Genomic DNA, 23,176 nt, shown 5'->3' with positions numbered 1-23,176 from the left:
TTCAATAAAATTAGAACTCTAATTAAAAAAATATTATAATACCTATCACGTTAGATCTTCCGGTTGTCAACAATTATTTTCATCTAATTAATTATAGAATTTCATATTAATGGAACTGTAATAAATTTAAATCATGATTAACAGGAAATTCTCATAATTATATTTCAAATTTAATCTACAAGCTTTTCTTATAAACAAGCTGACTGATTTTGCTAAAAATTTCTGTTCAACATTTTAAATTGCTTGAAATTAAAAATTTTTCATTCCTGGAATATATTAGGAGACTGTCAATAGCGACCATTTTTTAAATATACAATTTAACAAATCATTACGAGTAATTTTACCACTTTATGTATTTAACATAAAGTGAAGAAAAGTTAAAACGCAAAAATCCCTGCCTGACATTTTAGGGCTGTTCAATATGAAAATTGAACTGGCGTTTAACTAATATAATATGTAGAATAAATTAAAATATACGTTGTCTTTTGAAGGAAAATCCATTTGGAGTGTGCCTGTAGCACATTAATCTTGAAAAACTGCAGACCAGGTCGTAAAATTTGAAAAATCGCCCGGGAACGAAGTAGTGCTTGGTGGTTTTGGGGTTCTTTTTTGAGTGCCGCTCTAATGAACCTCATTATTACTAAGCCGAAGGTGATGCCTCTCAAAATCTCCATGCATCAAATCTTTACGAGCGTCGAGTCTGGAGCCGCACGCCAAATCTAAAAAGCACCTCTATCTCCAAAAATGCTCTTCCATATTTCAGCTGCTTCTCATTTTCTTTATTGCCCAAACACTCAGCTCGTGCGAGATATGATTTTTTTTCTTGGGCTCTCGAGTGGCCATGCGGCCTGGAGCTGCGCTGCTGTACGGTTTATTTATGGGTGGCACCAGAAGCTGCAGCCGTGGGTTGCGATAAGCGCAAATCCGAACGGCCGTGTCTGACAATCTCGACATGATCCCTTTATTTTATTATGCGCATTCACAATCGAGACACACACCGCTGACCACACACCGGAACGGCCACCAACCTGCACTGTTTTGATAGTGCCGAAAACATTTATGAGTTGAGAGATTTTAACAAACCTTCAAACTAAAATAAACAATGTAAGAAATGATTAAACAATAACTTGCATTTGACTAGAAAAAATTTCAAATTCATCTCTCTTAAAATTTCAACTTTTTGCGCATGATAATTATTAATATATTTATTAATCTCTGATTTGCAATAAAAACAATTTTGTTCTTTCATAGTTCACTTCTAATTTTCCGGTATTTAATTACACCCAATAAACTCCAGGCATGTAGCTGCACTAACTGCTTTCCCATAGTCTATTATATTCTACAAATAATGTTCAGTTACACTTAAAAACATTTATTTAAAAATTTAAAATTTAATTTTCACAATTTTTTTTAATATTCACATTCACCGTTAATAAAATTTTATTTTAATTAAAAATATTATTGACGTTTAATGCAAAATTTTATTCATATATTTGGGATACTGATAGATATAGGAATTAAACAAGTGAACAGCTCGAATTTATAGAAAATGCAAAGTTATATATAATACTAAATGATGCCCATTTGAATCATTGATAATTAGAGTACATATTTAACAATTGCTTGTATATTTCGCATTGAAAGCCCTTGTATTTAAATGATTACATGAAATTCACATAATTTATCAATAATTCCTCTATAGTGATGGAAAGCGACGTATCATTGCAGTGGCGGTTCGTGTCCTTGAACTCGAGATACATCTCAATCTTGTTGGTATAGCAAAATTTCAAAGGGACACTCTGCTTATCAGCAAGACATGTAAAAAAATTATGTATAAAAATAAAAAAACTGCGGCAGTCGCGAGAGGAGCAAAGGCCTTCGATCCGGGGGTCAAGGGTTGTCGCGCTCTGAAAATATTTTCAAACTTTAAAAAAAAAAAGAAAACTATATAAATGCAAAGAGCTGCGCACGTCGGCTTTTGCTTCTTAATAAATGGGGCGAGATATTTCACTGGACCTAATTGGCTGTGCTACAAATGAGAGACGCTCTCTCGTCTTTCTAATTATTCGCCAAGGTAATTAATCACGGCCGATGCAGCACAATGAGATAAATACCCGAACGGGCACGTCACTGAGCCCCCTTTCCCGAGAGATGAAAATGACCGCCCCTGCCGCATCTATTATTATGTCAGGGGACAAATTTCTCGTGAGAGACTCTGTTTGCTCAACTGCACCGCGCTGTCATAAAAAATCGTTGGATTTTTCAGTTGCGATGACCATTTGATGGTTATTAATCGATCCGGAGACGTCGTCCGACACGAAAATTCCGCGATTATTTTACTCTTTATAGAGCGCGAGGGTCACTGCGAGGTCGCTTTTATTAAAATACGCCAGGCTTATGTGTGGCTGACGTCACTTCGGAAACAGAGTAAAAGAGAGCGATTTTGGTCATTCATGTCACGTCGCGCGCCGCAATTCTGGTGACATTCAAAGCAAGTATCACGGCGCGGCAAATATGCTCCCGATGCAGAATCGGATTTTATATTCTTTCACATTCACGTGAATGTTCGTATTATTCCGACTGGAAAAGCTGCTTTCTTTGCAAGAGAAAATGCTGAGAGGACCGTTTCTTGTCAACTTTTCTCTTTTGACAAGAAAAAATTTTGATCGTGTGTATTTGAACAAGTTCAGCACCATCTGATCGGGTTTTGAAACATATTCCATATTCAAGGATAAGGTCGATGGACTTCAAAATAATTTTTAAATTCAAATTTAATTATTTTATCATGCGTTGATCGAATAAATCAAATTAGATGTAATTATTCATTTTTGAATAATTTTCTTCTAATTACTTTAATATTCCTCCCCAAATTAAGCAGTTAGGTTGCATAAAATATTTATTGATTGTTGCATTTTCTCTTATTGCCCACTTGTTGTAAAATCGTATTTTGTTTGAAATTATTATTTATTATAAAGAATGTCTCACAAAATGTTATTTCTAATTAATTAAAGACTTATACATTCTTATTTTTCCTTGATATGCTATTTGAATCCTTTATTATTTCACATTTCACAATATAAACCGACTTAAACACCACCGGGGTAGCTCAGTTAAATTTCAATAATTGTGAGAATCAACTTACAATTTTTTGGGAAATTCTTCAGCAAAAATTAATAGAATTAAAATTTTTCTCACTGTACAAAATGATTCAGAAAAAAAATTTATATTTAATTATAAAGTATTGTATAATCAGATACAGTTATATTAAGATAAGTGAATTTAAGAATGTTAATTCATTGTTAAATTATTTGTTTGCTGTCAATGGAGCTTCCATGTTCGGCTCAATATGAAAACTGAGGCCCACGCGCAGCACCGGAAATAATTCCCTCGGGGTGGATTAATTAATTACCTTTATTGATAATGATGATGTCATGTGACGCGCGCGTGTGTTATATTGCATGTCACGCGAGTTTCATTAAATAAAAAATCGGTAACCAGACACCACCATCATTACAATGCCTGCTCGAAATACACGTTCATGCCACCGCTGCTCCGCCACACGGCCGGGACAGCCTCATAAAGAATGAAACGGGCTGATGCATCACTCCAGAGGAATAGCAAAGTGCATGATCGGTGAGAAGAAGGGAGGCGCAAAGATGCGTAAAAATAGCAAAGTCGCATTTTTGTTTAATTTGAAACAGTATTTACAGTAAAATTTTATTGTTTAAAAACCAATCTAGGTAAAATTTAATTACAGCATGGTAAGTATGTATACATAATTACATGCCTTTGGTTTTAGTTGCCAGATTTCAGTTTATTATGTTGTTTGAAACATTTTTGAAACTTCTGATTCTAAACTATCTTCAGATGTTAAAAGAATGGGAAAAATGATTAATTTTAGATATAAATTCTTGAAGGAATTCTGAAACTGAGCGAGAAAAGGCAATTTTTAATCAAAATTTTGACATTAAGCTCAGTTACATTCACACTAACAAATAAAATAACGTATTGTTTGAATTACCTTTGTTTATTTATTTTGTTTCAATCCCATTTGCTTGTTGTAAAAATGTAAATATATGAGTTTGTTACAATTCAATTCAATAAGATTTTTTTAATCAATTCCTTATTTATTATTATTATTATTTTTTTTAAATGGTTTATTTGCTGAATCTGAAGAGCAACCTAGTTTTTGTTTAAATATTTTCCTCAATATTTTTTTTATTTTCGGGCTTCTCATCTCAAAATTTTCTCCGCACTTTTAGTATGCACAGTCAATTACCGTTAGCTGAGCGCATCACTAGCACATGTCAACTCACACGCGCCCGCCTTTGACGTTGCGAAACTGGTCTCTCTTTTGCTCTGCGGGCTTTGTGAAAAATGTATTCACCGATTTTAATATCCTGCGGCTGTGTCATAATTCATGCACCACATACGCAGCCTACTATAGAAAATCGCATCTCCGGGGCCGGCAGGAGAAGAGCAGGCCACGCGATAACAAGCGCGCAGCTTTTTCGTTGTGGGGTGAAAATGGTCCGTCAGTTTTGTTTCCAGCAGGCTGTCCCCGCACCAAGATGATGCTGTCAATCAAGCCGGCAGCCGGGGATTTCTCATCCGAGTTAATTTTCTGCTGTCAGCAGGGAAACCCTTCATATTTTGTATACACAAACCTGCTTCACAAAAAACGAGCAGAGAGGAGAGAACGTGCGCGGGCAGATTTGTCAAACATCGAGGTGGAGTGGCACACTGTGGATGAATTAATCCCGAAAACTTCTTCTTGAGCCCCGCCGGTTTTTTTTCAGGGGCTAATGAGAAAAGCCAAAAGGGGCTCAAAGGCAGAGGGGGAGAAATATGCGTCTGAATTGAAAGATGATTGAAAAATATTAATATGTACCACAAGACTTGTGTCTCCTAATCTCCTCTTGATAAAAAGCAAAACAACTTGGCAAGGGAGATTTAAAGTTAATATCAATGACAGAGTGTAGAAATTTTTGAAATAATTTACTGTTAAGAATTAGCAACAAGTAGTGATAAAATGAATGAATGCAATTTGACTTGCATGTGAGAATGATAACAATTTTTTTATAAGATAATAGCTACTTCTTAAGAAATTTTATTTCTTTTCAGTTTTTATATTTTATAATTTTAAAAATCTTTTTAAATATTTATTTTGAGTATATATTAATAATTCTTTCCCTTTTTTTGCCATTGAAACTGAAATATGTTTTTTTATCGTACTTCTTGAGCCTTAAAGTAAATTTTAAATATAAATTATACATTTTCAGCTTCTTTTTAACTCACAACTTGCGTTAATTGCAACTATGACTACCTTAGTCAAAATTTTTATGTAATATGATTTATATTTTTAACTCATTAGACAACAACTAAACTAATAAAATTTAACAAAGCAACTTGTTATGTGTTGGGTGACAAAAAAATCATTAAATTTATATGTAATTTTATTGAAATCTGGTAACATATTTTCTACAAATTCCTCCTCAACATTGATGGTGGTTGCATCGCTGCTAAAAAAAATTTATAATTTATGTTCATTTTCCGATTCATTGGATTAATCTCTAATTTTTATTTATCCGAAAAATAAGCTCTGCGTAAATAGAATTTTTATTTCCAATTATAATAATTCTAATTCTATGTACTTTTTTTTTTTTTTTATCAAATTTCAAATATAAATATATGGTGCTCTCTGCTTTCTTTTCACTTAAAGCACATACCAGTCTATACTCCGCTTGGAGTTAGCTGGACTTGTATATATTTTGAAATAAAAACGTTTCATATAAAAAAAATACATTATTAACTAAATAATAGATCTAATAATTATGTTATATTTTTAACGATACTATTTAGTTTAATTTATGCTTGACAAATTCTGATGGAGCTGTCTGAGTTATTGAGACGTTCCCTTTCATAATAAATCAGCCCTGTGGCTTATAAAAAGAACTTGGTCTGGTTTTCTTTTCTTTTGGTGTGCAAAATCTATCGTCATCTCTGTTGAAAGCATTTTAACAGCGTGCCTTGAGAACCTGCTGGACTCCGAGATCCGAGGCGGCTTCGGACAAAAGGAGTGCAAAAGGCAGAAATGCCGCGGCCAAAGAGCTTCTCTTCTTCACACGTCCGAGAATCTTTTGGTCGCATTGATTCCTCAAACTGCGCGACGAATCGCTTAAATTGCGCGCGGTCGCCGGTTATTTCGCGGTGCTCTTCGTGCGTAGGCGCGATTCGGATCGAAGCGCGCGGCCCGCTTTGTATTTTAATATACAAAACTACTTTTCATCTCCTCTCTCTCTCTAGCTGCTTTTGCATTTTAATTCACGGCCAGCTGGAGTCCTCGCCGCGCGCGAGTTCATCGCTACTGCTAAATCAGCACACCTTGCGTGAAATGAACAACGAGAAAAAGAGAGCCGCAGCGATAATTGCAAAAAGGAAACGGAGAAAAGGAAGTTGAGGGGAATTATATTTAGCAGCGGTTGCGAAAATAAATCAACCTGAAGAAGCCTTTTATTCTCAATTTCAGCTTGAGTGCGATGTCAATTTCTGTAAAAAAGGTAAAATAATTTTTAAAGAAAGTTTTTGCATTTCTTGAAAAATCACAAAAATATATTTATTTGAGGAGGAAATTATTATGTTTTAGCGGTATTAAGTTCAATCTTTATAAAATTGAGACGGTAAATGCATCACTGCATGGTAGCAAACATTCCGTTTGAATTAACAAAAAAAAAAAAAAAATTTCTTTATTTTTATCGCATTTTTAAAAAAATTTTAATCAGAATATTTTGCTTATGCTCCAATATTTTTATTATAGTTGGAATTTTAACACTGTTACAATTTTTCGCAGATAAAACGCAGCGATCAGTGTGGGAGCAACTGCATTTTGAAGTTTTTTTTATTGGGAATCGCATCAAAAACGCTTTCCCGAGTGAAAGATCCCAAAGGAGCAAATTGGTCGCATATAGTTCAGCATCTCAAGCTCTCTGCTCTCACGAATTCCGCAAGCTCTTTTTTGGCACTGCCCCTACAAAAAGTACATAATGTGTCATGATATAGCAATTGTGTACTGCACTATTCATTGTAAATGGGCTTACGGATCATATTGATTTTTTTTCAATTTTTTTATAATATTGAGTCACGGTATGACGCGAAATCACTAATTTTGAAAATACTGTAAATCCTGAAAGTTTCTGCAATTTTTATTTAATAATAAAAACAAAGTGCCTATTTTTTAGAATAACAAAATAGTTATTTTACTACCTTCTTACAACAACAAAAATAATAAATAATGAACTAAAAATTTAAACACTAAAAAAAAATTATATAATTCTTCAATATAAAAAAAGGATTAAAAATACTAAGACAGTTTGTATTTTTTTTAAGTGTTTTAATTTTGTTTAAATTTTAATTACTTTTGCACACTATTGTGGGTTTATATTAATCCTATTTTAGCCATAAAATTTTTAACACTCAATTTTTGAAAGACTATTTTACTGGAAAAAAGAATAAAGGGATCACAAAAGTTGGATTTAAAAAACTTTCATACAAACAATACATAATATGAGTATAGAAAAGTGTGTAAAATCAGTGTAACATGAAGTGGAGTCGGCAGTGTTGGATTTCATTCAGGTGGAGAATCCTGAGCGTATCGCCGACGCTGGCCGAGGCCGCGTGATTTGCAGCTATAATGTTTGTGGAAACACGAGTGCACGGCACCGCCGGGCCGCATATCGCACTTTATGAGGTGCGCGCCCCGACAAGGATCGCGTTTCAGGTTGCGGTCAGGGCTCAATAAAGTGCACACCGGCCGCGCACTTGATTTCCAGGTGCGTGGAAGAAGCCCTTGCCGGAACTACTTCCTGCCACAACTCCTGAACAACTTCGTGGAGCGCAGGTCGGCGCCTGTTTCTTTCTCCTCTGTTACCCGCATGCAGCAGATCATTAGTTAAAAAGTTATTCTTTTTCTACGAAAAAAAAATCTGGGTAGGCCCTTGCACTTTTTTTAGAGAGGAAAAGCTCTTCAGCCGAGCCGGCTGCTGGAAAATATCAGATTTCTTCTCCGCAACGTGCGCCTGAATTAATGTGTGTACACAAGACACTCGAGGTGCGTGCCTCTTTTTCCGTCTGTTTTTATAACTTTTGTCAGCATTAGTACACAAGAGACCGCGCGGGATGAGCAGCTCGTGCGGTGCCTCTGATGCAGGCACACAGTTGAGGTTTTTCTCTTTTGCTCTCACAAAACAGATTAACTGCTGGAGGTTTTAAAGACATGCTCACGACGTGTGTAAAATAGCCCCATTTTAATAACAAAAACTTAATGAATTGAGGTCCATAAAACAATGCAGCATGCACAAAATTTTAGATTTCATTAAATGTAAATTTTTTATTTGCAAAAAAAATAGATAATTGTTTGCATATAGTTCATGTTTTTCAACAAATAAATTATTTTGATCATTGAAAAATTCCTCCTTTTTATGAAATTTTAGCTCGCCACAGTAGACATTTATCTGTACCTTTATTAATTTTAATAATGAAAAAATTCAGCAGCTGATTCTTACATTCTACGTTATTCTAAAGTTTAAATTAATTGTTATGAAATTTCCAATTAAAAATATTTGTTTTTAATTAAATTCAACATTTATTTAAAACAAAATTTGGTACAACGAAAGATTTCCCCAGATTTCATTGCTTTAAAACCAGGAAAAGAGGAACCGATCTTTTGTCCCCAGCACAAGTTTCTTCAACTTTGGTCATCGATCGAGCACCAAGTGTGGAGGAGGGAGCTCGGGGGAAACCACCGCTTATTTTGGCGCATCATCGGCGGTGCCAGATGGTGACGAGGTTAACGAACACGGGTCAGAAAATGAGGCAAATCTCTTTGGGCAGTCGGTACTTACTCGAGCTAGAGAGTGGCCCGAGGCGAAAATGCGGCTGGCCTTGGGCCGAGTGGGTTATTGAGCGGGCGGGCGGGCCGGCGGGCGAGATGATTACCTGGGGCCGTGAGATCGCAGCAGGTTGATCTCGCTGGGGGCGGTGCCTCCACCCTCGCTCTCGGCGCTCAAACCCGTAATTTGCCCAGCGGTCTTTCGCTCGGGAATGTAGTTTTGATTATTCTAATTAATAGTCCTCGCGGCGAGAAATGTGCAGCGCAAGCATTATGTTTTGGTGCCTTGATGTGCGAGCGCTGTGCTTTAAAAAGAGATAAAACGAAAGAGCAGAGGAAAACTTTTGTTATAAAAATATGCTAGTTTTTTTCATTGAGGCGCACTTTTGGCAAATTACGGATAAGTTAATAATGATCCATGCAAATCTAAATACCAAAAATTGAAATTCAATTTAAATTTAGCCAACAGAGACAGAATGAAGGGAATGTGTGATTGTAAGATTTATGAAATATAAATTTTAAATTATATACATTTTCTATTAAATTTTTATTTTGCCACCTTAGAAGATTGTGGAGTGACAAAATGATGAAAATAATCTAATTAATTGAAATTGAAAAAAAGTCAATATTCAAAACATTTTTTTGCACGGTTCCCGAAATAAGCATAAAAAATGTGTGGAAAAAGAAGTTTTCTCTTTGCAGAGATCATACAATTGTTATTCTCTGGCCTTCAACAAAATAAATAAACAGGGATTTCAATGGAAAAAAAAGGAAAAAATTTGTGGAAAAATAAAGACAGTCATGCTGACGAGGTAATTAAGGGTGGAGAAATAATGGGGGAGATTCAATAGACTTAGCTCTCCCGGGATAAAAAATATCCCGAGATATATCCAAAGGGATAAAATTTAGACCACTGTCCCCGGTTAAATATTTTTTGTCCCGCCTTCAATTTTTTCTCCTCAAGTCATTGGGGGATATCGTTTCTTAGCCCCCTCTACGGGATAAATATTTAACCCGCGCTAAAATAAATCAGCTGGTAAATAAAAGATCGTCAATATGCTCGAAAACTTTTTACATTTTGGCCAATTGCAAATTAAGCAATTTGAGGTGCTCATATGTAGGTGCTCATATGTGCACCTGATATGAGGTGCTCATTTGAGGTGCTCATATGTTCACCTGACATGAGGTGCTCATTTTAGGTGCTCATATGTTCACCTGACATGAGGTGCTCATTTTAGGTGCTCATATGTGCACCTGATATGAGGTGCTCATTTTAGGTGCTCATATGTTCACCTGATATGAGGTGCTCATTTTAGGTGCTCATATGTGCACCTGATATGAGGTGCTCATTTTAGGTGCTCATATGTGCACCTGATATGAGGTGCTCATTTTAGGTGCTCATATGTTCACCTGATATGAGGTGCTCATTTTAGGTGCTCATATGTGCACCTGATATGAGGTGCTCATTTTAGGTGCTCATATGTTCACCTGATATGAGGTGCTCATTTTAGGTGCTCATATGTGCACCTGATATGAGGTGCTCATTTTAGGTGCTCATATGTTCACCTGATATGAGGTGCTCATTTTAGGTGCTCATATGTGCACCTGATATGAGGTGCTCATTTTAGGTGCTCATATGTTCACCTGATATGAGGTGCTCATTTTAGGTGCTCATATGTGCACCTGATATGAGGTGCTCATTTTAGGTGCTCATATGTTCACCTGATATGAGGTGCTCATTTTAGGTGCTCATATGTGCACCTGATATGAGGTGCTCATTTTAGGTGCTCATATGTTCACCTGATATGAGGTGCTCATTTTAGGTGCTCATATGTTCACCTGATATGAGGTGCTCATTTTAGGTGCTCATATGAGCAGCTTATATGAGCAGCTCAATTTAGGTGCTCATATGAGCACCTCAAATGAATCGTTTTGTAGTGAATTTGTAGTCATCTTGGAGTAGTTTGTAGTCTATTTGTAGTGAATTTGTAGTCAACTTGGAGTCGTTTTGTAGTCAACTTGGAGTCGTTTTCGACTTTCATACGATTCCCAAAATGCGCTAAAACACGCCAAGCTCGTTCTCCCTTCATATTTATATACCACCTTGCTTAAACATCCCAACAATTTTACCATCAATAAGCCGTCAACTATTTCAACTGTTTAACCACCTGACCTTGCTATCAATTTTGAAACAAAAAGGTCAGCCGCTAGTAATAAAAAATTAAATACAGTCAAAAATTTTCTTGAAATTGGCTGAGCTGAGTGTTCATTGCAGATGCACTTTTGACAGCCGGCAGCCGTAGCCAGCCACTGGTTCCTGGTTCAATACTTGATTTGATAGCAATAAGAAAAAGATTTACTTGCCCAAATTAACTTTGACGAAAAGGTATTTAAATATTTGGGAAACACTTAAGATGAAAGAAAAGCAAATTCTTTTTTCTTCTACTTTTTCACGTTCACTAATTTTTTTCCCTTTTATTTTTTATGTGTAATTAAAAAAATTGGCGAATTTAATTTATCTACAAATAAAAAAATAAGCTTGAGAATTTTAATTTTTAAGCGTTGAGAAATTTGAAATTTTATGTGCACAAAATTTGAAAAGAAAAAAATCCCTGCATAATTTCGCTTTGATGAAGAGGTCTTTAGAAATTTCTGAGCAAAATAAATAAGCAATTTTAAATTAAGTTCGATACAGAATTTTGTGTTACCTTTGGATTTCAATTTTGCCCTCATTTTCATGATCCTCACAAAATTTTGATTTGAAAAAGTTTTTTATTCATTGCAATTGGCCAAAATCTAAAAAGTTTGCGAGCATGTTGACGACCTTTTATTTACCAGCTCATTTGATTTTAGCGCGGGTTAAATATTTATCCCGTAGAGGGGGCCAAGAAAAGATATCCCCCAATGACTTGGGGAGAAAAAATTGAAGGAGGGACAAAAAATATTTAACCTGGGACAGTGGTCTAAATTTTATCCCTTTGGATATATCCCGGGATATCTTTTATCCCGGGAGAGCTAAGTCTATTGAATCTCCCCCAATCATTTTTTAACAAAATCGGAGAGCGCACCACTTCAAAAATATACATTGTTAGCTGTAAATTATATAATTATATTTTTGCATCAGGACAAAAATAGAATATAAGAATTAAAAAACTCGGCGAGGTGGATGAACCGAAATTAGCATGTTGGTAACGTGCTAGATGCCGCAAACACCAACAGCAGGAAGAAAACAGGCCGCGAGATGATTATGGGAGTCAAGCAGCGCATTTTATTATTACCATTATTAATGTAGCAGAGAGTGGAGCGGCGTATCATCTTCCCTTAATTTTAAAATCATGCTGGTATGTAGTACAAACTTGACGGTTATTTTGTTTTTTTATAAACGCTCCTGCATCTCGATCGCTCGGCTCCTTTCTCTCGTCCACTTTGATATAATTTTACGGTCATAATGGGGCTCAGGCGTTTATTATCAATCGTAAATTAAGTCTAAATTTTTCAAGCACCGCAGCTTTGACACTTTTAGCGTCGTTCGGCTTTTGTATATATAAGGAGATGCGGAATATTTTAGCGAGAGCGGAGGAAGATGAGCGCTTTGGCTGCAGATGTCTGCAATGTCCGATCATTATTCAGTAATTAGAGACGTCTCCCTCTCTGACTCGTCTCTTTGTCGCGCACTCTAATCCGCCCGTACATGCATTATGCAAACTTTGCACCGCGCCTCATTATTTCTAACTTTCGAAGGCTGACGACGGTGCAGCAGAAGTGCAAAAAATCACCTCGGCACCGCGCTGTCATTCACCTCTTTTTCCTCATCTGCGTCTTGAGCTTATGCAAATTAAGAGAGATAAACCATCGTGGTTTTTGGGTAACTTCAAAACTATAATCGAAATGCGACAGCTTTCACTGTGTAATCGCTGCAGAGGCATGTTTAAAAATGATTATTTATTGTATTTAAAAAAAGGCATAATATCGTAAATTTCTTAATTTGTGTTTTTGTATGAAATATAAGAAGAAAAAAATACTTTAGCGTTGTTTTTATCTTATCCAAAGCTGTGATTGTTTAATACTTATTTATGTTATTTTAAATTTACATTTTATAATAAATAATAGGTATGTGTGCAATATGTATGTTTTTTAATGCGTGTGCCCAGATTAGTTAATTTCTTGATAGGAAATTGATTAAAAAACTTTTATCAAATTTAATTCTTCCAGAAACTTCATCCAAATATTAAAACAATTGAATAAAAATTATCATTAAATCTGCAATTATATTAACAAAATTGTTTAGTTCTTTAAAAAAGAAAAATATTATATTGTTCACTTGAATCTTTGTCTTACATTTAGACTAAAAAAATAATTAGGTTAATAAAAACAGATTAATTTTTAAAATATCAAATTTCGTACTAACGATGTATTAATAAAGACACTGTGCAACGTTCTTTAAAATTAATTGATTAATTTATTTTAAATATTTTATGGAAACGAAGAAACTACTGATGATATAATTTACCGAAACTGAAATATATAATTAAATAAGCTTTAATCAGGCTCTTTTCCTTTGCTTGTACTCCACAATCGGCACAAGCTATAAAATTTTCATAGGGGAAGGGGTTGAAAAGCTTTAAAGAAATTTAGAGCGCGACTCCTTTTCCGCGCTCGAAGCTTTTGACATATTTTGGCTTCATATTGCGTATTAGCTGCCTCTCTCGCTCATTATTATTATTGTTAGCTTCTTGTGTTACACCCCCAAGACGACGCGGATAAGAAGCCTAATGATACGAACCCTTTCTTTTTCGGCGGGTGCTCTCCCGTTTCAGCTTACGATGCTAATCAGCGTCACGTGACGCTTAATTTTTAATTATTATCGCAGAGCGTTGCAGAAGAGCGGAAGGGATGGAAAATTATAATAAAATCGTCTTGGAATTACACGCGGGCAGCAGTAATTAATGGGAGTTTGTAATTTTATATCCGCTGCAAGTTTTTATTGCAGCGTTCCGCCCGAGATGTTTCTCTGCACAGTCAACGGAGCGGAGGCGCAATTACTTATTATTTTTAAATTCTGCGCATGCAAATTGTAATGATTCGTGTCTTTAAAATTCAGGTGCTTTAAGCATTTTTCTCCGCTAGTGCCGTAAAAATAAATGTTCAGTTATCTTACCATTAAATGAGGAATGAAGTCCGCGCGCGGATTTAACGCAGCAAGTCTAATCACATTGCGGATCAAACCACGTCAAAATTTGCAAGACTGTAAAGGACTATAAAATTTAATTATGAGCAAAAAGTAACATCATGATTAAATACTGTTCAATTTTAAATAAACTGGAGAGTTTGTTGAAAGGCATTTTTTTATTTAATTTTAAACAAAAAGTAGAAAAATGCGAAGAAGAATTCCAAGATAGGCACGCGCGCAGGAAATTTAAGGTCAAAATAAAACGGCCACTAGACACGGAATCGCATTCATCACATGCACACATCGGACACTAAATAAAAAGAGTACTCCGGAGATTTACGTAAAGGAAATCTCGCGAATCTCTGTGTTAGTTATTGGCAAAGAGCACGAAAGCCTCTCAACCTTGTAATCATCGCGAGCAGAGTGGAAGTGCCCCGAGTGCAATTAATTTCCTCCATAAAGCCAACACCATTTCCTGGCTGCACGCTTGTATAGCACGACCGCAAGGAAGTAGTGGACCTTCCGATGGCACCTGCAAGGGTCACCCGAGTAAGTACAATGAACGAGCAAAATTCATCAACAATTCACATCTAGAATAAAAATTAAAAAAAAAAAATATATAAATTCAATTAAATACTCCACGTTCTCTTCATTTTGAACGAATTGTTAAGTAAAAACAGATTTTAAAATTCAATAAATATTTTTATTTAATTTATATAAAAACAAAAGTAGCCCAAATTTTCTGAATCTGTTGTTGCTTCCTTCAAAAACAATTTTTTGCCACCATAGCTTAAACCATGCTGAAAAATTCACTAACGGGTCTTCTCTTCAATTCCGTTATAGATGGACTGAAATTTTGATTTATGATATATTTTCTTTGAAATCTTTCCAAAATTATGTATTTCAATATGTCTTACTAGATTGAAAGTTATTTAGAAAATAATTCCCCAGAAATATCAGCATCAATTTAGGAAACGACATTGACATTACAAGACTGTAAACTAGCTGAGGAAAAAGAAATTCTCGGTGTTGGTGCTATTTCCGGACCGACGTGCGTGCACCACCCCTTGCGGCGCCGCCCTCGAGGTTGTGGTGCAGCTGCATCTCCAAGCGTCTGCACTCTCGACTCGACGGGGTCAGGTCACTGGCGGGTATTTCTGGCTGCACTTCCCATTCCGGGCCAATCCGACGCCTCAGAATGGGAAACGGAATGGCTTCTTTTTTTCTCAAAATGTCCCAAAACCCTCAACACACTGCAATTAAACGGCAGCTGCGCTATTTTCGAAGAGACGAACAAAATCCCCAAAAGCATTGTGTTAACAATTCGAGACGACATACGCGAGGGAAAATAAAAACAAATGTATGTTTTGAAGACGGATTCTTCAGGAATTTCTCCTTTGGTATGGAATAAAATATAAATTGGGAAGTGATTTACACGGCGAGGGCTTGGGGATTATTGGGTGATAATGTTCAAAGTTTTTTTTACTCGAATTTAGGGAAATTCCAGTGAACACCATAAGGTTTTTTATTTTATTACTTTCCATTACTGATCTCGTTAATCAAGCTGATTGATTACTGGAATTATTTTAAACGAGTTAACTGTAAATTTGTTCACAAAAATTAGGACCTATTTACTATAAAAACCAGACTAACAAGTCATCTCAATAAAACTGCAATCCAAGTTTTATTTTTCAACCCAAGTTTTAAATTCAAAGTATTTTGAATACATGAGCTATAGCTCTTTTAAAAGTTTTTTTCTTATATAGTTGCTATATTCGCCCATTGTAATTATATAAAGACCAAAGGTTTAAAAATAAAAATAATTTAATTCACTTTATTTTAAATTATACTTCCAGTCATGTTTTATTCCCCTTAATTATTCTTAAAGATCTGCTTATTTATCTGGACAGCAGTAAATTGTTTGTCAGCAGATGGAATAAAATTCGCTGGAGAGAACCTCCATAATATGTGCGTCCGTATTATGTTTTTATCATTGGTGATAAGCAGCGGCGCATATCATGCGCATGATAATATGAAAAAGTTCGAAACATGTTTTCGTTTCTCTGCTTCTTCTTGTGCTCTGTGTGCAGCACGGCATGCGAGATAAAACGACGTTTTTAATTTTGTTTTCCCGCATTGATTAAGCTCGCCCGAGCAGCAAAGTTCATCTCCAAGGAGGTCACTTGTTTCTTCACCCGATAACGAGTGGCAAAAAGCTGATGTGTATTAACAAGGTCAAAGGTCGGGCAGCTAATAGGCGCCACCATGCACCCGAGAGGAAACAGAAAAGCTGCTTTCTTGTTGGCTGCTTGAAGAACGGCCGCGCCGACTTTATGGACGTCTCGCGTCGCGTCACGTTATAATTTTATAGATTCCGTCTTCAGACCGCAGCCATAAAACACGCGGCCCATTCCGTATACAGACGAACAAGAAAAAATGGTTTTGCTATCAATGACCGGCAGATGAGGATATTATTATAAATTATGTCTTCCATACGTGCATTTAGATTAAAGACCGAAATGCGATTTCAATAATCACAACACAATAGGAATTTTTCCCATGCCAAATTTAGATTAAAATTTAACCACAGAATCTCAAGAACGGATACGGATCGTGTGGTAACACTTATTGACTCTCACAATCATTCAACAAGTTGAATTTAGTAATTTAAAGAATTAAAACTTCGATCAGCGCTTTATAGTTTCATTTTATTATAATTTAGACATTTGATATTCAAGGTTTTAAATATACTGGTATCAGTGGGATTTTTGTCGTTTTTATAGACAATACATACTATTTATTTATATTGCAAAAAAAAATAATTATTTCAAAAAATTAAAATAAGCTAAAAATATCCCAAAGAATTTTACAATTATATATTCATAATGATCATTTTAATCATTTTCTTTTTTCTAGTCAAAATGGCACAAATTTGCTTAAATCCAGAATTTACAAATGAATTTTTGGAATGAAATATAAATAAAATAAAAATTACTGCAATAATCAAATAATCCTTTCAACTTTCAACGTTGTTTAATTCAGCCCAATGCAGCCAAATTTCCATTAAATTTGCTTTAATTTAAAATGAATAACTGTTAACATAATTATTTTGGCAATGAATTTTCTTGTTGCTTGGCTAAACATGAGGCCCGGCGTGCGTGGATGTTTAAGGCAGGTGGTGTTTTGTGAAATATCCATTAAATAAATTGTTTCGCCGTAATGCACCGCGTGCTCGGTGTGTCTTTGATGTGGAAAAAATAAAACGAGAGACACAAGTGTACGCCGTCACCGCTGCTGCACGCATATATTACTGAACGGCAGCACCGAAAAATGATGAATGATGCGCGCGAGAGAAATAATGAAAAAGCAGTCCTCCCGCAATACACTTTCCTCCCGCCGCCGAATATTATTCACGCATACAATGTGTGCAATTTCGTTTTCACGCTCAATTTTTCGGCGCAAACAAAGAAAGTAAAGCGCGTGTTGTGCAATAAAATTTTTGCGCGTGCACAAAATAACAGCACTATTATATCCGCGCTCTGCTCGAAATTCGAGGGGGTGCGAGAAGCTCCCTTTTCATCCTTAAATAATAAAATGCTGCATTTTACATGATCAAAGAAATTTTATCGTCGGCACCTCTTTTTGTGTTTATGCGTGCACATGCCGGCGTTTAATGCGATTTCGTATTCATAAAAACGTTCACTCAAAGACGAGCACCAAAATTGATTTTAAGAGTAGCATCACAGCTTAATTATTTCTTCACATGGGAATTTTTTAGGAAATTGCATTAAAAATTTGTCCATCGGGAAACCTATTTTACTTCTTCAAAAAGACAAAAATCAAATCTTAATAATAAAATAGCTGAGATTTGAAGTGAGAGGGAAAAAATTGAATTAAAAAAAAATTCTTATGATCCTAAAGCTTTAATATAAAAATATATTCAGTTTTCTGCGAGATGTCTATTTAGTATTTTGCAATGGAATGAAGCTTTGCAATTCTTATTACTGTTTTATTCCTATATGAGAATTTTATCACGTTAAAGTGAGCTTTAGGATTTTTATTTTTATTTAAGGTCTTCTTCGAAGTTTTGAAATTTACTTTAAAAAGAAGAAAAAAATAATCAAGTTGTGGCAAATTTTAAATTTTAATTAAAAAAGATGGATTTTTTCTTTTTCAAGTCTAAAATTTCTCTATCTGGCTGTAAGTTTCACGTTATAGTTGATGTTCTGTATTTAAATCTCTTTGGTTTCTGAAGATATGCATTATACAGGAGATTTTATTTTCTTTCTGCAAACAATAATTTCCTTCTATTTCGGTACATCTCTGACTTTTGATGCGCACAAAGCATTATTCTTATTTTATTTCCTTTGTGAAAAGCCCGACCAGCGGCGACGTAATTGTGTGTAATTCTTCACGAAGCGAGTTCGAGCTCAGTCAGGCAGCCCCGTGGCAAATTATGGAAAAATAGCTGAAGGCGCAGCCCGTGATTACTGGGCATAAATATCTCTCGCGGAGGTGTATTGGACGCTGGAAATAAACTCACTCACTCGCTCGCTGCCTGCATGGGTCGGTCCGGCCGCGAGAAGAAGATGAGAGAGAGATGCCACGGCTGACCTCGGAAAGTAACCTTGGACCCCTCCTCGACTACTCTCTGAATTATTTTGTTGGATCCACAGTAAACAAAGTGTTTAACTCACTTTTCAACACAAATTTAACTTCAATTTGTAACAATTACTTTTTTCGCCTATACTATTTATTTCAATAATTAATTTAGCATCTTGAACAAGATAAAAGAAGCAATGACAGAGCAAGGGTATATATTGTCAATGAGAAAACGATTTTGCATTTTTATTGCTAAATTTTTTAAATTAGAGATGGCATAACAAAGAACAAAGTGATTAAAAAAAATTATAAAAATATAATTAAACAATTTACATTAAAGTTTAAATTTCATCTTCTTTTTTCTTTGTATTTTTCACACAACTAGATATGTATATAATTATTTTTGAATGTCAGTAAGACCTTTATAAACTGCGAGCATGTTTCCACGAAATTTAAATAGAGTCGAGGAAAATGCATGTGTTTTTTTGCACGATCAGATTGTGGGAAATTAGGCGAAAAAGTGTAATTGCGAATTAACGAGATTGGCATCGGGGCCGCGTTGCGCATGTAATGCTGCCGAGAGAGATGATTATCGATCTCGCAGAACGGTGCCTGCCTGCTCTCTGTGCCTTATACCTTGGCACTGCTGCACTTGGGCATTACAATTATCTGCTCATTTCGATTTCTCGGAAACTCTCAGATAGCAACAATAAAAGAATAAATAAACACATCATCCAATTACACGTCGTGACGCTTCTTTCTCCGCAGCTTTTATTTTGGACATTATTCCACAGAAGCATCTGCGAGTCGGTCGGAAATTAAAAATCATTCAAGTAGAACTCTGCGCTCGTTTTCCCCGAACTTTTCTCATTTCACTCTCTAGGTGGCTCGCCGCGGAGCATGAGGGCGATGATGTGTGTTTTTTATGTGTGCGCAGCCCATACGTACATTTACAGCTTCTTTTATTCCCGAAAACCGACAGACACTCGCGCAGAGTTGATCGCTCGTCGGAGGAGGTGCTGCGCTGCCTTTCGTTTTGATGAGGATGACCTTTTGAACAGTGGAGGTCACAACTATTAGGCACAGACTCGAACCCAATACACCTTTTTATGAATCAATAATAAAATGAGACTTAATGGCCCATTACGCCGAAAAAAACGTCGCGCGACGCTGAAAATTTTCAAATTTAGCTCACCGCGACGGCAAAGGGCACCCTAAGGACGTCATTAACTTGCGTTTTAAAACGGTTTAAATGTAAATAGCGTTAAATAGCACACATTAAGTATGCGGTGATCAACAGAAAGGAATGAAAAGAACAGTTTGAAAGTTCTGAAAAAAAAATTTGCTTAAAATATATTTGAAACATGCAAACAATAAGTATCAAAATTTGCTTCTTGTTTAAATAAATTTGCAAAAAAATTGCATACTTTTTAATTTGATGTTATAAAATTTTCTGAAAAATAAATTAAAATGGAAAATTAAAACAAAAAGATCCTTTTACAAAATATAATATTTGATACAACATAATTGTTGTGTTGTTTTTCTGGTTTCATGAACTCTCGCGTAAACAGAAAATGATTTTACTTTTTTTAATTACAATTAATATGAAGTATTAAAAGTTTAAATTCCTGCAATTTGCATTTTCCAATATCATAATGTTCAATATTGACAGGATGATATTACAATCAAGATAAAATGCACTTCTGTGAAAAGCTCAAAGTAATAAATATCCCCGCCCGCGAAGCCAAGAATTTTCTCATTTGCCTAACAAGCGAGCCGTGCCGTTTTCTCGGCGGCGTGTATATTTTGGCGGAGAACAAAAACCAATGATTACGGTGGGCGCTGCAAACAGGATCTGCGCCAATTTGGTGATTAGCGACGAGTGCAAACCTCGCCGGCTGATGAAGCCAATATTATATCAACCTGTACCGCGCGCAGCACCGCCGGTTCCCCTCGCATTTTTCCTTATTGTTTGCTCGTTTGCTCTCCCGACGGAGAATGCGAGAGGATTACATGCACGCGAGTCTTAATCACAGCAGACTCATGATTAAAAGCCACCCGCAATGAACAGAGTACCTGCTTACCTCATATTATTTATAATCCCCGAAGGCTGGCGTAATGAGAAAAAATCAAGCCGAACGCAGCCACGGGATTTCTCTCTTCCTGACCTCGTATAATTACACAAACACACATTTATTCATTTATATCTGCCCACAAATTATATAAATTTCGTGCCGCGTCTGTTAATAAAACAATAAATTTCCAGTCTTTATATATGGATTTTTTTATAATTTTCTCCTGTACGGAAGAGATGTATCGAGTGGAGCGGCCGAAAAAGTCCACGCCGTGTGTAATTAATTCGCTAAATGTAAATAATGAAGATATTATCTCGCCCGGTGCGGCGCAGGCGAATAAATTAAAAACCGTGATTCAAGTGCTGTCCCTTCTTTGGAATGAAAAAGATGCTCGTTTCCCGGCGCCGCTTCGGAGAATAAAAAAATCCACCGTGCTCGGAACACAATCAACACGCAGGAAAGGCACACTTTTCGCTTTCTTCCGTCTGCCTTACTTCTTAATTAAATTTCTCGGTGGTTTCTTTGTACGTCCGTCTGTGGGACGATAAAAAGCTAAAGAGGCATCAAAGGCAGAAAAAGTTCTTATAAAAGGTTTAATTGAATTTATATGAAATCTTGGTATTCAATTCTGGATTTTCATACTTAATGATATAAAGCTGAGAAATGTATTTGCAGTAAACTTTTTTACTGCTTGGAAAGCATTGGAAAACAATTTAATAGGTTATCATATTAAGATGAACTAGGATTAAAGTATCATTTTTGTAATTTAATTGTAAATAAATCATTAAATATTTATTAAAATATTAATTATGACGGTAATTCCACTTGCAAATTTTAGTGAAATGAATGTTTTCTATTGCTCGCAGACGTCCAAAATAAATAATTTAATAAAAATTCAAAAATTTTAAACTGCAAAGAACAATTAGGATTAATTAAATAGCTCGAAAGTGACTATAAAATTCTTGAAAGCCGTTGCAATGCAGATCAAAATGTGTAATTCTAAAAAAAAAAATAGTTAAAATTAATTTCCGTTGCCATTTTCACTTTGCATCACGCCCTGAAACAGAGAACTTGAGCCTTTTTCCAAACGGCTTTTGACAAAGTTTTGCTCTACAAAAGGTACTTACTGCTCGTTTGCAAAGAGACGAGAAACACAGCAGGTAGAATTCCAGTGCACATAAAATAAAATGCAGCTGAAAATTACGAGCGCAATGACTTTACTACGTGAGATACGCCGCTCTCTTTATTACTTATTTCAACAATATCTCGCGTTGCTTCTGCACATGATGCGTGATACAATTTTTCAGGTACGTTATTCTGCGGTGCTGCTGCGAGGCAAAAATTTATGCAAAGCGTCTGGCTGCACGTCTTTCTTTCGCCATTGTCAAAGAGCTGCTTTTGAGCCTTCCAAGAATTGCAGGCCGCTTGCTTCTCTTTCTTAACCCGTCCCGAGAGATAGAAATCGCTCCCTTACTCTCAGCGCATCTTATTGCGCGCGACGTGTATACGTGTCGAATTTTAAAATGAATATTCGACGAGTCGGACCTGAGACGGTTAAAAGCAGCCCCAGATCAAACGTCGATCAATGCGTCGTGCGGGTTATCTAATCGACGCATTAAAATAGCACTCAGTGTCAATAATTTTGGCTTTGTTTGCCGCGGCGAATGAAGACGAAACAAAAAGGAAGCCGACTGGCCGTGTTATAAAACATCAAGCAGCGCTTTCAACGCCCGGCTCATGTCAGAGCTCCCGGGAACCAAATGATTTTGCATTTTCTGTCCAGTGACTTTGTAAACGGATTGAGAGGCCTTTCTGTTTTCTAGCTTTATTTTAGTGTGTTGATGGGTAAAGTTCTATGATGGATGCTTTTGTTGAAAATAAATCGTTTACAAAACCAAATTATTATTATTATTGTCGCTTGTTTGCCCACATTGTTACAATACCATTGTTTATATTCAATTGTTGAATAAAATTTATTTAAAATTTTTGCTAAAATGTTCGAGATCAAAAAGAATTCATCCGCTGCATTTTTATTTTACTTTAAATGAGAAAAAAAATCAGCAAATGTAATAATGACACAATATTTTTTCTTACATATAATATAAAATAATGATCTAATTAACTGACATTTGTTCTTTTTCCACAAATTTCAAATCAAATCTGAATTTTGTGACAGCCCAGACAATTTTATTAAATAAAAACAAAATGCTTCCAAATATTTTAATCAGTTACATTAGATTCAAATAATTTTGAATGATAATAGTGGATAATAGTTCTCGCAAGAACCAATAATTACAATGTAATAAATTTTGCTTAAATTTTTTACCATAATATTTTATTAACAGCTAACGATATATCTATGGAGATCAGATTTTTGTGAGCGTAGGAATGGTTGTGGCGTTTTTTGCGCGAAATGGTCTCGACCTCTGGAGCACTTTGGAA

This window comes from Neocloeon triangulifer, unplaced genomic scaffold, assembly GCF_031216515.1.
Source record: "Neocloeon triangulifer isolate White Clay Creek 2 clone unplaced genomic scaffold, ASM3121651v1 ptg000017l, whole genome shotgun sequence".
Lineage (NCBI taxonomy): Eukaryota > Metazoa > Arthropoda > Insecta > Ephemeroptera > Baetidae > Neocloeon > Neocloeon triangulifer.
This window is presented reverse-complemented; position numbering follows the sequence as displayed.